The sequence below is a fragment of the Polypterus senegalus genome, chromosome 3 (genome assembly GCF_016835505.1).
Source record: "Polypterus senegalus isolate Bchr_013 chromosome 3, ASM1683550v1, whole genome shotgun sequence".
Lineage (NCBI taxonomy): Eukaryota > Metazoa > Chordata > Cladistia > Polypteriformes > Polypteridae > Polypterus > Polypterus senegalus.
Genome location: NC_053156.1, coordinates 106702319 through 106719267, shown reverse-complemented (window position 1 = coordinate 106719267; position 16949 = coordinate 106702319).

Sequence of the window (16949 nt, the reverse complement as noted above, 5' to 3'; positions counted from 1 at the left end):
CATTTTATTTACATCGTTTATGTTAGCATGTAATGCTCCTCACTATATAGCACAACCCTCTGAGTATATAACTCTGATCCCTTACATCAGAGGCTATACTATTATTCTGAAGTTCAAACAGAGAAGTGCCAGTACATAGTAGTACAGTAGGACAAACCAATCTTCGAATCCTAGTGGCTGGAGTGCAATTGGTCACAGGGCATGGCAACAGTGAAGACAAACTGAACCCTCCATCTCTTAGAGATAGAAAACACATGAGACCCTGTGAAATGATAATAACTAAAGATTTATTACTAATTATAAGGCATTGCTGTTTTCTTAATGGAAGAAGAAATTGTGAAACTTCTTTGCCATCTGCGTCTGGTGTGCAACTTCAAAAAATGCTGCGTGGCCTGGCCAATCAGTACCCCAAAGGTTATAACTCGGTCAGCAAAATGATACACTGTATATATATATATATATATATATATATATATATATATATATATATATATATATATATATATATATATATATATATATATATACACTGCTCACAAAAATTAAAGGAACACTTTAAAGAAACACATTAGATACATCAGATCTCAATATGAAGTTGGATATCTATACAAATAACGACAGGGCAATGTCTTAGGAACAAAAGGATGCCAAGTCTTTTAATGGAGATAAAAGTTTTCTGCCTACAGAGGGGTCAATTCTGTAGACACCCTAAAATCAGAGTGAAATGAAGATGTGGCAGGCTAGTCCATTTTTTCAAAACTTAATTTCTGCTACTCAAAATGCTTTTCTGTATCTTGTGTGGCCCCCACAAGCTTGTATGCATGCTTGACAACGTCGGGGCATGCTCCTAATGAGACGACGGATGGTGTCTTGTGGCATTTCCTCCCAGATCTGTATGAGGGCATCCCTGAGTTGTTGTACAGTCTGAGGAGCAACCTGGCGGCGCCTAATGGACCGAAACATAATGTCCCACAGATGTTCTATTGGGTTTAAGTCAGGGGATCGTGAAGGCCATTCAATTGTTTCAATTCCTTCATCCTCCAGGTACTGCCTGCATACTCTTGCCACATGAGGCTGGGCATTGTCGTGCATTAGGAGGAAACCAGGACCTACTGCACCAGCGTAGGGTCTGACAATGGGTCCAAGGATTTCATTCTGATACCTAATGGCAGTCAAGATGCCGTTGTCTAGCCTGTAGAGGTCTGTGAGTCGCTCCATGGATATGCCTCCAAGATCATCACTGACCCACCACCAAACCAGTCATGCTAAACGATGTTACAGGCAGCATAATATTCTCCACGGCTTCTCCTGACCCTTTCACGTCTTTCACATATACTCAAGGTGAACCTGCTCTCATCTGTGAAAAGCACAGGACGCCACTGATGGACCTGCCAATTCTGGTATTCTATGGCAAATGCCAATTGAGCTCCCCGGTGCTGTGCAGTGAGCACAGGGCGCAGTAGACATTTGGGCCCTCAGGCAACCCTCATGAAGTCTGTTTCTGATTGTTTGGTCAGAGACATTCACACCAGTGGCCTGCTGGAGGTCATTTTGTGGGGCTCTGGCAGTGCTCATCCTGTTCCTCCTTGCCCAAAGGAGCAGATACTGGTCCTGCTGATGGGTTATGGACCTTCTATGGCCCTCTCCAGCTCTCCTAGAGTAACTGCTTGTCTCCTAGAATCTCCTCCATGCCCTTGAGACTGTGCAGGGAGACACAGCAAACCTTCTGGCAATGACACGTATTGATGTGCCATCCTGGAGAAGTTGGACTACCTGTGCAACCTCTGTAGGGTCCAGGTATCACCTCGTGCTACCAGAAGTGACACTGACTGTAGCCAAATGCAAAACTAGTGAAGAAACAGTCAGAAAAGATGAGGAGGGAAAAATGTCAGTGGCCTCCACCTGTTAAACCATTCCTGTTTTGGGGGTCATCTCATTGTTGCCCCTCTAGTGCATCTGTTGTTAATTTCATTAACACCACAGCAGCTGAAACTGATTAACAACCCCCTCTCCTACTTAACTGACCAGATTAATATCCCATAAGTTTCATTGACTTTATGCTATACTCTGATTAAAAAGTGTTCCTTTAAATCTTTTGAGCAGTATATATATATATATATATATATATATATATATATATATATTGTGAGCTGGCCCCGCACAGACAGATGGACAACATATTTTGCACCCACACACTGTTTATTTACAATACTATTTACAGTTTTGCTCACGTGCACCCCCAGTGCTTTCTTGCACCGATTTCCCAATGTCCAGGCCCACAGTCTCTTGTGCCTTCCTGGCCGCCTCCTGTCCTCTCTCAAGCTTCGCCAACACTGCCTCCCGACGTCCACCACCGACTGGAGGGAGGCGGCCCCTTAAATAATGCTCCCGGATGAGCCCCAGGTGTTCCCGGCATTCCCTCCTTAGCCACGCCCCAGCGTGGCGGAAGTGTCGGCTGTCTTCCTGGCAGCTCTCCGGGCGCCACATAAAGTCTTCCCCCCGGCACTTCCTGGTGTGGCGGAAGTGCCGGGCTCCTGGAATAATTAGGCACTGGGGCGCCTCCTGGCGGTGGCCACGGGTCCCTACAGGACTGGGCTTCCAAGCCCTGTACCCAAGGCCCCCTGCATAACCAGGACGGACACCCCCACTCGGTCTGGATGAGGCACTCGCCCTCCTCTGGTCCTCCAAGGTGTCCCGGCCGGGCTCCAGCCCCAGCCGAGAACCCAACGGGATAAACCGGCATCGGGGCGCCGCCTGGCGGTGGCCACGGGCCCCTACAGGGCTGGGCTTCCAAGCCCTCCACCCGTAGTCCCCAACAGAACCAGGACGGACGCCCCCTCGCGGTCTGGAGGAGGCACAAGCCCTCCTCTCGTCCTCCTGGGCGTCCCGGCCGGGCTCCAGCCCCGTCCGGGGACCACAATATATAGCAAAATACCCACGCTTCGCAGCGGCGAAGTACTGCATTAAAATTTTTATTAAGAAGAAAATTAAACCTTTTTAAACTGAGGAAAATATGCCAATAATTATTTGTTAAGGATCTCTTTGTATACCATGTTGTCAGTTCGGCCCTCCGGTTGTAACATGACCAAGCTGTGCGCTGAGCTTACTCTTGAGCATGTAACTTACAGTTGGCCATGTGAACAGTAATCTTGTCTCAAATCTCACAGCTTGGATTGCTGCTGTCATAATCGGTTCGAGTTTCATGGTTTGTTTCAATTACGACAGTATTTGTAGGACTTGTGTTGAAGAGACATTCGGAATCTGTCAAGCGTTGTAAGCACACAACCGGTTTCATCGATAAAATCATATCCAGCTTTTGAGAGTTTAAACATTCATAAACATCAGTGTCCACTACTGAAATCGTCACCTGTCAATCTAAGATGTTTAAGAGGCATTGGCGGTTTCGAAAGGTGTAAAATATTTGGCCATTTCGGTACACTTGAAAGCGACAACCAACAATTCAGCAGCAGCCATCAACTCACATGCAGAACCATAGGTGAAGGGCTTAAGCATTTCCCTCTTATACTGCTCCTGTGTAGTATAATTATCTCCTGTAAGTCATCAGTCCACACCTTGAACCTGTCCCAGTCATTCAATACATAAGACAGAATGTTCCTCCAGATATCAAGAGTGTGTCTGATATGGCCGTGCAATATGTAACAAAGAGAATGGAAAAGGTAGGTGCCATCTCCGGGTATGGAAACCACTCGGTAAGTGACAGTTCTTTTGGTCGATAGTGATCATCTCGATAGACATGGTAATGGGGGTTGGAACGATAAAGGAAATGGGAACCTGAGCAATGTAAAGTAAGTCTAAAATACCTACACAATAATTATAATTGTAATAAACAAACAATAAAACAGCAGAGAAGCCGTGGATTAAACAAAAAGGCTGTAGTTATCAGTAGGGAGATGTGAATCCCGTGGCGAAGCAAGGAAGGGAATGTAGAGACCAGAGCGACAGATGGCCTTATATAGGCAGGCAGCCAACAACGTGGGAGGTGTTGGGATGGGGGACCCAACGCCACCTCACACGGTGACCGAGGTGCAGGCTATGGACGTATATATGTACGTAAGTAGGATTCAGTTAGCGTTGGGAACCCGTGTACCAAATTTCTTGAAGATGGGCCCATAAGTAACAAAGACTGTTGAAAAGTTCAATATGGCGGCCGACAGTGGCATCATACCACAGAAACAAGTACGTACATTGGTTTCGGTTATTTCAGGGAAGCCGCCTACCAAATTTCGAGAAGATGGGGCCATAAATAAGAAAGTTCAACATGGCGGGCTTTGTTGACCGCTATGACCATTACGCGTAGAATTTCGAAATGAAACCTGCTTAACTTTTGTAAGTAAGCTGTAAGGAATGAGCCTGCCAAATTTCAGCCTTCTACCTACACGGGAAGTTGGAGAATTAGTGATGTTGGAAAGTTCAATATGGCGGCCAACAGTGGTGTCATACCACCGAAATAAGTACGTACATCAGTTTTGGTTAGCGCAGGGAAGCCACCTACCAAATTTCGTGAAGATGGGGTCAGCCTTCTACCTACATGGGAAGTTTGAAAATTGGTGACGTTGGAAAGTTCAATATGGCGGCCAACTGGCGTCATACCATCAAAATAAGTAAGTACATTGGTTTCGGTTAGCGCAGGGAAGCCGCCTACAAAATTTCGTGAGGATGGGGGATTTGTTGTATTTTGTTTGTGGTTATCATTCTGTCTGCATCTTTTACTATTTGAGGCATGGTGGTCGAGTGGTTAGCACTGCTGCCACACAGCTCAGGTCATATTTTTTGCCATACAAATTGGTCCAACATAGTTATCATTTGCTTCCCTAGCCTTCAGGGACAAGTAAAAAAAAAAAAAAAACATTGCACCATTATAGCCATCAGACAAAAACCGGTTGAGTTCAATGCATTTCGCTGAGTTTGGCGAAATTCCTGAACAATTCTGTGATTATACCAAACCTATGCCAATATTCACTCATTAGTAATGAGAATTCATTTGGTTATCTGTATTATTAAGCTGACACAAATAATACTTCAACTTAACCTCAGAAAAAAAAATTCCTACAATTCTTGTTCGGATCCACTCAGTACAACTTTCAGATGGACTGAAATATGATACACCAAAAGATGCTCTGAATAGGATTGAACAATGCATTACTTGACAGATATTGCTGGGCTCCATTTACGTTAGTTTGAAACTACTTTGTTTCCTGTCAGCTTAAACAAATCTTTGTCTTTATAGTATGTGTGCTCACTATTTAATAAGAAATGTTTAAAGTTTGAATTTGCATCTACCTGTGAACTTGTCACAGCGCTCTGTGCCTGCACTTAGTGAAGAGCGCTACATGAAAATAAATGTAATTGAATTGAACTGATAGTACTTCACTTACCGTACTTTTTTATGCATTGTGTAAATCAGCTGATAGGAGTAGTTATCCAAACATCTGATCCAGTAATGACCCCAGTTTCTTCTGAAAGGTTTTGAAGCATTCCAGTTATAATAATAAAATGTCTTCATGATGGAAACTTGAAACAGGGGATTTGGGACATGATACTTCCTCTGTGTGTGTTTTATCCTTAGATGTTCATTTGTGTTGATTGTAATGATCAGTCAATTTGAAGTTTAGTGTAAAAGTAGTTAAAAATAAAAGGCAATATAATATGACTCATTTTGTGTGTATTAGAAGTTTATTATACTAAAAATAAATATTTTAAAACAAAAATACAAAACAAAATTAAGCAGCAGCTCCATATTAGCCACAGCAGAAAGCCAATATTTCCTATCATTCTCTTCATTAACTTTACTAACATCCATTCTTTGGCTGGTATCCAGCAAGGAAATGTCAAGGAAAATAAGTGAGTGACTCTAACTGCAGTTTGCTGAGAAGTCTGGCTCTGCAACATTTATCAAAATGATTGCACCCTCATTGTGCTCATTGAAGGCAATTCATTTGATCCTATCAAGGACATGTTGTCCTCCATAGTTTAATCAGTTCATTCTTCTTCGGTTTGATGATCTTAGATAAATAGTGGTAATTGATAGATACATGAATTCACTGTATCTCTCACAAGCCATTTTTCTTGTGTGAATATGAACACTTTTAACACCTTATAATTACTAGACCCTTGGTTTGTATTTTTAACTGATTTCTGGCTTGGAAGTATATATAACACAGAAATGTCCTTACCTTGCATTTGTTGTTACTTGGTTTGGCTCAGATCTTCTAGAAATGTGATTAAGCATGTTGGATAGTGCACAAAGGTACACATTCTCACATGCTCTCTAGAAGTACATAGAAAGTATCACAAAATATCTATATGGCAGAAAGTATTATTATCTTTCTATAGCCTTCACTCAAACTTATTTCTGGTAACACCTCATAAAACTCCCAGATTATGCTTTACAAGGCACAACTAATAATGGTAAAGATAATGAAGGTGCAGCTACAGAAATCTTCGATAGTTCTGCTTGAAATACAGCTCACCTAAAAGGGAGGGTGGGGGGTTAAGGGGGGAAGAGAAAGAGAGCAGGCTTGATCTATACCTAATCTATCATCTCAATCTTTATAATTATAATATCAACGTAATAATAAGATGCATGGCAACAACTCTTGGGGGAATAGGAAATTAAGACCTAAACTATTTCACTTCCAGTTAAGACTAATATGACACCAAAAACTCAGAATCAGTGTCTCCATGATGGGACAGTTAACTTCGTAAGCTGGAATGTTAAAGGCCTGAATCACGAATTAAAGAGAAAGAAAGTACTTTCTCACCTAACAGGTCTAAATGCTAAAATAGTATTTTTACAGGAAACCCACTTACTAAGTAAGGATCAGTTCCGGCTGCAAAAAGACTGGACTGGCCAAATGTTCCATTCTAGTTTTACAAAGAAAACTAGAGGGGTGGGAATTCTCATACATAGAACAGTACCATTTGTAGCATCAGATGTAGTATTGGATCCTGAAGGGAGATATGTGATGGTCATGGGAGACTTATCTAACTGTAAAATGATTTTGATAAATGTTTATGCACCTAATGTTGATGATAAGGAATTTATACAAAATTTATTTGCATCCATTCCCAATCTGAACACTCATAAACTTATAATGGCTGGGGACTTTAATTGTGTTCTAAATCCACTTTTAGATAAGACTTCCTCCACAGGGGAACGGCAACTAACACCGCAAAGATAATTACAAAGTTTATAACTGATCACAACTTATCAGATCCCTGGAGGTTTTAAACCCAAATTCAAGAACATATTCTTTCTACTCACCAGTACATCATTGCTACTCAAGGATTGATTACTTCTTTATAGATAATAACTTCTTGCCTAAGATTAAATCTTGTAAATACGATGCTATTGTTATTTCAGACCATGCTCCGATGATCTTGGAGCTGAAATTACTAAGCCCCATACACTCACCCGCAGATGGCGCCTCAATCCGCTTCTATTAGCTGACGAGAATTGTACTGAATTTATATCCAAACAAATTGAATTCTTTCTAGAGACAAATACATCCCCTGAGATCTCTGCAGGAATACTCTGGGAAACTCTTAAGGCCTTCTTAAGAGGACAGATTATCTCATATCTTTCCCACAGAAATAAATCCCGAAGAAAGTAGCAGAGATAAAAGCGAAATTACTAAAATAGATGAAGAACATGCCAGACTACCAAGCGAGACTCTACATAAGAGGAGGCAGGCTCTACATTCAGAATTAAACCTCTTGACAACTAAAGAAACCGAACAACTAATTTACAAATCCAGACATCATTATTATGAACATGGAGAGAAAGCTAATAAGCTTTTAGCGCAACAAATTCACAAGCAAGATGTGCATAGCGCAATCTCGTAATTACTAACACTAACGGAGATAAAATCATCGAACACAAAAATATAATGTACACTTTTAGAGACTACTATAAATCCCTATATACTACTGAGTTTAAAGAAGACAATATACAATCTAATGCATTTCTGGATAAATTACAGATACCACAAATTGACGCTATTAGTGTGGAGGAGCTCGATAAACCTCTGTCATTATCAGAATTACTGGATGCTATAAAGTCACTCCAAGGTGGAAAAGCAGCAGGCCCTGACGGCTACCCTGCAGAGTTTTACAAGAAATTCTCCGCTCAGCTAGCTCCCTCCTATTAGCAACATTTACAGAAGCCAGAGATAACCAATCTCTTCCACAAACCTTTCGCCAAGCACTAATCACTGTCTTTCCAAAACAAAATAAGGACTTATTACAATGTGCATCATACAGACCAATTTCACTTCTGAATAACGACGTTAAAATACTCTCTAAAATCATAGCTAGAAGGATGGAGAAAGTGCTCCCCTCAGTAATATCACAAGACCAAACTGGATTTATTAGGGGCCGACACTTATCTTCAAATCTTCGACGCCTGTTTAATGTAATATACTCACCAACTAAATCAAACACCCCAGAAATATTATTATCATTGGATGCAGAAAAAGCATTGACATGATTGAATGGAAATACCTTTTACTATTTTGGAGAAGTTTGGGTTTGGCCCAACATTTGTGCATGGATTAAATTACTGTATACTAACCCAGAAGCTTCAGTTTGCATCAATAACATTTGCTCAGACTACTTTAAACTAGAGCGTGGCACAAGACAAGGATGCCCTTTGTCACCACTGCTGTTTGCAATTGCCATTGAACCACTGGCAATACATTGTCGAAATACTGATCAGATAAAGGGGATTAGCAGAGAAGGACTGGAACAGAAAATCTCATTATATGCAGATGACATGGTACTGTATATATCGGACCCAGAAAATTCTGTGCCTGCAGTCTTAGCAGCACTCACAGAATTTCAAAAGCTCTCTGGTCTCAGAATTAATCTGAATAAAAGTGTACTCTTTCCGGTGAATTCGCAAGCATATAATATTAGATTAGACACCCTTCCTTTTATCATTGCAGAACAGTTTAAATACCTCGGGTAAACATCACAAGTAAACATAAAGCTCTTTATCAACAAAATTTATGCGTCTGCATGGAAAAAATTAAACAAGACTTGCATAGATGGTCAACCCTTCATCTCACACTAGCTGGAAGAATTAACACTGTTAAGATGAATATTCTTCCTAAGCTCCTTTTTATTTCAAAACATACCAATATACATTAATAAATCGTTTTTAAGCAATTAGATTCAACAATAACCTCATTTATTTGGAATTCTAAACATCCACGCATCAAAAGAGCGACCCTACAAAGACAAAAGGCAGAAGGCGGCATGGCTCTACCTAACTTCCAGTTTTATTACTGGGCGCAAATATACAGTCGATAAGAACCTGGACACAAATAGAAGAACATACACAGGCATGGACCGCAATAGAAGTAAAATCCTGCAGTACTTCTTTGTATTCCTTGCTTTGTGCTCCAATAAACACACGCTATCGGCAATACACTAATAACCCAATTGTGCTCCACTCACTTAGAATCTGGAACCAATGTAGAAAGCATTTTAAGACGGAGAAGCTTCTTTCTGTGGCACCCCTGCAAAAGAACCACCTCTTTCAACCCTCACAAACATATGCAGTTTTAATATCTGGAAAAATTTGGAATTAACTTGCTTAGAGATCTTTATATAGACAACGTCTTTGCATCCTATGAACAATTACATTCCAAATTTAACATTCCAGCTACAAATTTCTTTCACTATCTTCAAATCAGGAACTTTGTTAAACAGAACCTTCCAGATTTTCCTCATCTTGCACCCTCATCCACGCTGGAAAAATTATTGCTCAATTTCAAGGAGTTAGACTCCATCTCTACAATATATAAAATCCTTTTACAATCCCTTCCTTTCAAAGATCCAAGAGGACACTGGGAAAATGACCTCTCAATTAATATATCAGAAAAGGAGTGGAAAGTAGCAATGCAGAGAATTCACTCAAGCTCCATATGCGCAAAGCATACAATTATACAACTCAAAATTATATATCGAGCACATCTGTCTCGACTAAAACTCTCCAAAATGTTTCCAGGGCATGATCCAACCTGTGAACGCTGCAAAAGCCCCAGCCTCACTAGGTCACATGTTCTGGGCCTGCACCAAATTAACATTATTCTGGACAAAAATTTTAATTACCTCTCAGACAGTCTTGGACTCACAATCCCTCCTAACCCATTAACAGCTGTGTTTGGGGTTCTTCCAGAGGGTCTTAAAGTGGAGAAAGACAAACAAATTGTGATTGCATTCACTACACTGTTGGCACGCAGACTTATTCTGATAAACTGGAAGAACCCAAACTCTCCTCTTTAAGTCAGTGGGAAACTGATGTGTTATATTATTTAAAATTGGAAAAAATCAAATACTCAGTTAGAGGATCTGTGCAGACTTTTTCAAAACATGGCAGGATCTAATCAGTAATATTTTGAAATGATTTATAAAGCACAGAGAATTTGTTGATTTAGGTATTTTTAAAAGCCTTAAATTTTACACCGTTTGGCTTGCTCTCTCTCTCAAGGGTGGGGATCGATCTGTTCTTAGCATAATTCTTTTTTTTTTGTAAAACTTGATTGCTATGTATTGATTGTAATAAAATTAATAAAATAAAAAAAAAAAAAAAAGAAATACAGCTCACCTATTTACAATCAATACTCCCCATGAAGAGAGATTATAAACTTGCTACCTTAGAAGATTTAAAGAACTAATCAAAAAAGAGGAGTTGCAGAAAAAAAATCTACTCACTAATGTACACTCTTGATTGGCAAAATTCACTAAAGCATTTTTGCAGCGAGTTTGATAGTTTTGTTGGTGACCTTGTTTCTTGAATTTTTCCCTGAAAATTTGCTATGCGGCCAACTTTTTCTTTTTTTTCCTCAGCACCCCATGGTAATTTGCAAGGCCAACATGACATTGCAAAGCTATTGTGGCCAATGTTAGAATGGACAGTTCTCCAGAGTATATAACTCTGATCCTTTGCATCACAGGCTTAGAATAGAGAACAAAGGCTCACACCCGGAAATGGCCAATGTGCAACTCTTCCTCTTACAGGCTCTCCCTACCCCTCTTGTTGGCATAGAGCTATCCTTCTGCAGAAGAGTGTGGCTGCATGATGCATGAGGCAGACCTTGACAAAATTCCCAAACCTTTCTGCATTTTCATAAAACGCAAGGCAAGGTGAATTCAGCATTGTCTGCTCATCATTACTAGCATACAGAAGGAGGTGAGTCTGATAAAATTCTATAAAAAAGTAAATTAAGAAACAAACATCCATCCATCCATTTTCTAACCCGCTGAATCCGAACACAGGGTCACAGGGGTCTGCTGGAGCCAATCCCAGGGTACAAGGCAGGAACCAATCCTGGGCAGGGTGCTAACCCACTGCAGGACACACACAAACACCAAGCACACACTAGGGCCAATTTAGAATCGCCAATCCACCTAACCCGCATGTGTTTGGATTGTGGGAGGAAACCGGAGTGCCTGGAGGAAACCCACACAGACACGGGGAGAACATGCAAACTCCACGCAGGGAGGACCTGGGATGTGAACCTGGGTCTCCTAACTGCGTGGCAGCAGCGCCACCGTGCCGCCCCAAGAAACAAATATATATATTAACATTTTCTGTTATATTGTACAAGACGTAGAGCTCAGTACCGTGGCTTTACATTACTCCTCATCTTGTCGTTATGCGTATACATGTACTATTTTATTACCACGGTTCTTTTAACTTCACCTGTTTGTTGTCTGGCACAAATCTTGTAATCGATATTTAACCCACTTCCTATTGTCCAAATGACTTTTTCACTTCCGATGACAATACATGAATCAATAATCAGTTTCACTAATTGATCAATTAATCCATGTTAATTAAGAAATGAAATTTTCATATGAAGAATAGTTAAAAGATTTTGCCAATAGATGGTGCTATTAACGTACAGAAATATTAAAGGAAGTGTTAAAATATTGATTACAAAATTAAGTTGAAAATAATATACATATAAGAAACTACTTTTTAAAAACCACGCTTATATTTTTCATCAATCAATAAAATCTTAGCAAAAGTGCCCACATGAGTGATGTATGAGAGACTTGTTTTTTACTTTTTATTACGCATTTTATCTTAATATAAGCGTGGTTTTTAAAAAGTATTTTTATATAGATATTATTTTTTTTAATAAATCCATTCTCAAACACATTTAATCTGATTATGGTTACAGATGACCAGAGCCTATTCTAGCAAAATCAGGTGCAAGACAATGACCTGCCCTGTACCAGGTATGTGATACTCATACATACAGTAAATCCTTTCATTATATTACACATACTGAAGTGACCCATTAAACGGGTTATCCTTGCACTGAATTGGTTAGATGCTTGGAAATGAAACTAGCAACATCAATAATGGTCTTGGCATTGACTTACTTTCTAAGTAGCTTTATCCAAGTCGGATTCCTTAGGGTCTTGCTGGCTTACATCTATATATGATCCTACAATGTAAACTGAATGACCATCTGATCAATTCAAGCCTGTTAACTTCAGTCTTGGGAGCAGTGCAACGTGTCACCAGTAAAAATAGTTAAATTGATCTTATTCCAGTTAATATGGACAGATGAGATGACTTTAAATAAAGAATCAATTTTTAAAAAGAGGCTAGAATTTAATGGTAAATAGGAAAAGTATCTAATTTAAAGTAATTAAGGGGGTATCAGGATTGAACATATATCAAAATGTACAGTCTAATTAACCCCATTAAAGCAAATAGATATACTGTATACAATGAAATAAAATAAAATTTAGTAACTAAAACCATTATTATACAATATCCTTCCAATAAAAGAATACCCCTTAAATGTGCCATTAATGTCCTATCAGATAACTGCGATATATTGCATGAATTTGCTCCAATAATAATACTCCCATATTTTCCCTTTCACATTTTTATGTAAATGTTCTTTTACAAACTAGGCATCCTCATTCATTTGGGCTGAATTCCAGCTAGACAATTAAGCATCTCTTCAGATCATGGGAATGTGGACTTTTTTCATTAATGACCGTCCTCCTACAGCACAACATTTTGCAGATCCTAAGTAATCCTGCAGCTGGCCCTGGATAAGTCATCCAAGTTTATTTTCTCACTGGTGGTCTGGCCAGAATGATGTAGCTTCTTGCCACATCTCAGGGTGATGTTTAGTGTGTACATCTTGCAACAGGAAGTTCTGGGGTTCATTGCAGCTTACAATTACAACATTCACCCTTCTTAACTGAATGCTGTAAATTCTCTTAATTCAGCCAGATCAGCTTGCCTGTTATACTAAAAATGAAATGTCCAAAAAGAGACATATGCCATATTGCAAGTTATGTAAATAAGAGTTTCGTGAACATATTTTCAGCCATAAAATAAGTATTTTGTATTGTTTTTAAATGAAAAATGAAATGGCTTTCAGATGATGCCTAAATTATAGAAACTAAGGAGAAACAACATTTTATCTTTGGCTTTATAAACATGAAATTGTATTGACACAGTGGTTAGCACTGCTGCCTCACAGCTGCAGAGACCTTGGTTCAAATATCAATCCCTGCACTGTCTGTTTGGAGTTGGCACATTCTTATCATGGTCTCATCAGCTTTCTCTGTATATTGTGGCCTCTTCCTAACAAAACCCCATGTCATGCAGGTTAGGTTGAGAAGCAGATTTAATTTGGCCTATTAAGAGTAAGTGCAGCTGTGCTCAGAGACAGATTGGCACATTGTCCAGAGTGGATAAGATCCGGCTCTCTGCCTCCTGGGACTTGAAGAAGTGGGTTCATAAACTGGATGGATAAAGTCATAAACATGGGATTTAGGAGATGAAAGAATACAATACAAGAATACAAGTAGCGGTCCAGTGTTGCTAAGATTCACACCATCGAAGAAACAGTGATTTATTTATTTTTTTGGTGGAGATTCCAGGGACGCACCCAGCCTTGGTCCGACCTGCAAACACTCACAAGCAGAGACAAAAAACAACAGGTAATAAAACAATTAAAGAATGTATTAATCAATAATAAAGAAATATAACTACACACTAAATCCCTCCCCTGTCCCCTTACGGCGATGTACAATCAACACTCAAGACAATGTGCTTATACAGTCCAATACAGCAAGACCAGGTGAAATGATATGATGTGAAGATGAGAATCCCAAGAACAGCTTCTGTAGAAAATGAATGAAACAGTCCTACCGGTAGTTCTGAGCAGTGAGGGGTGAAATTTTTCACCACTATAACACGACAGGCAGGCACAAAACAGTCCATTCATCTAACGTGAAATGAATCAGGGCACAATTGACTTTTCAGATGATATGTTGGACAGGATACACAAAACAAAGATCTTTTTTTGCTTCATCAGGCCTCCCTTTTAAACTTTCCCGTTGGCCTTTTTTGTCCCCAGCAGCCCCTACTTCTGATCCCATCATCCTATGCGGGTAACCCCCTTGGGCTGCTGGGAAGTGAAATTCTCCCCACGGTAGCACTGCAACACATAAATGAAGTTCAATATAATTCAGAAAATGTTTTCTTAAAAATGGTTTCAAACTTACCAAATTATTAAATTATGTGAAACCCTCTGGCATGAGGGCACTAACACCTCAAGATTCATCTTCTCACATTTGTTATACAGTATGTGGAACTGGATTTATGTTAGGAAAGTTAGGGGAACATTAATCTAATACATAAGGCTGAATGTGTGTCTGTCAGGTATACAAATCAACAGTATCGAAACTATCTGTGCCAAACTTTGCACACATTCTCCAGTTGTACAGGGGAAGACCATAAACTATATTTACTTTCAAATGTTTGTCCCCTTGTGAAGCTTTATGTAGTGACTGTACCTGTGCCCTAAGAAGATATTCTGGAATTTAGCAAAGTAGTTCTCCACATTGTCAGTGAAATTTTGGTCTAGGGACAAAATGTTTTAGTCTGGAACAATTTAGTGACCGCACCTTCACTTATTCTACCCTGCGTAATGTCTTGTGCCCCAACTAGAGTATAGATAATAGAATATCTACATATACATAAGATATGCTTTTAGGAATTAGGTGGGAGAGTGGGAAAAGGGCTAATGGAATTGTCACTGAACATTTCAAAACTTCAATCTGCAATGTTAAGTACTTTAATTTGTCAATATCATTTAGACTACAGTGGCAGGTACCACAGGACAGCATACATATTTCCTGCCAACAGAGGCCTCAGAGCAATTTCATACTAAAGAATTAAACATTACATTAAAGCTTTGAAAGAGGATGTAGTATAAACAACAAAATGTCGCTTTACTGCTTTCTTTCCTGGAACCAATATTTTATATCTGAAAGTTATACTTCAGTATTTATAACCCAATCTGAACAACCTCAGGCACGTTACAAGAATACTTGGCACCCATTCCAAGATATTTGAAAACAAAGACATCTGTGTTTTGCTAATGGTAGGTCAAGGCATCCTCTTATTTTATTTCTCTCTGTCAATGCCTCTTCACTTGATATCATCTTATGATTCTTTCCATCCTAAGTAACTTAACAACAATGTTCTCTTTCCTTTCTTCCCTTTTCTTGAAACCTACCCTCCAAATCTTTTCTTACCAAAATTTTGCTTCTTTTAGCCTGAATTGTGTATAAAAGCTTCAGCCTTCTTATTTAGTGAGAAGTCAAGCAAAATGACACCTTTTATAGGCTAACTAAAAAGATTACAATATGAAAGCTTTCGAGGCAATTCAAAACCCCAAAGAAGAGGCCTTCTCACTACATTCATAATGGCTAATGTGGCACAACACCCTAGTACTGCCTTCTTATTTATAATTTTTTACAATTTGTTGAATTTCTTGTATTTTTAGTGTGTTGTTATTCAATTACTTGAATGGTTGATCTATTTCAATGTATTTGTTCATTTTATTCTCTTGATATTTAATTCCTTTCCTTTTTCACTTTGCGATCTCATTTGCTTCTAATCTGTTTGTTTCTTATTTCCTAATTGTTAATACCTCTGAACTCTTTAATAGTATGCTTCACATTACTATTTTGATGATACACTCCAAAAGTAGAAATTGTTAGAGCCATGGCAACTTGCTCATTGAACAATTTAATTCGCATTTTTGATAACTGATTTGGGAATTACCCTCTTACATTTTTCAAAGCTCCTATAGGCATTATTCTTCTTTAAATTGTTCTTCTTGTTATTACTTTGAGCGTAACACTTGCTGCACTCACAGATTTGAGGTGCTTTCTCAAGGTATCTAATATTGGCTTGTATGTTTGTATGTTTACCACCATAAACAGATCCCCCCGATATATCAAGCTAATCTTTCTACTCAATCATTGTAATCTCTGAGTACATCAAAAGTACAGAACCTCTGTAAAGGTGAACAGATGATGTGCCTGTGACTAGGACAAGAACAGTGATGTGTTTGCTGGCCTAAATGAAGAATTGTGACTGAAGATCTTCAAATTCTTATCTAAGTTTCATTAGCTTTTTTTTGTTATGCAACTACTTCTTTGACATGTTGTAAAGCACATTGAGCTAAATGCTTTGTATGAAAATGTGCTCTAGAAATAAATGTTGTCAACCCGACTATGCCCATCACTGCAGAATTACAAAGGGTCCTCATACTTTCAGCTAAATTGTCATCAGACTTGCAATGAGGCAAATCCATACAACAGTCACTCAAGACAGAATACAACAGTCACTGTTGGTACACCAGCCTATACCACAGAAAGTGAGGCTGTTGTCATCTGTGGCCCCAACACTTAGTCATCACTTTGTCTTTAATTTTACAATAGTATTAATGAGATCTGATGATTTTAATCAGAGTATAGCATTATGTCAATGAAACTTCTGGGGTATTGATCTGCTCAATTAAGTAGCAGAGGGAGTTGTTAATCAGTTTGAGCTACTTTGGTGTTAATGAAATTAACAACAGGTGCAT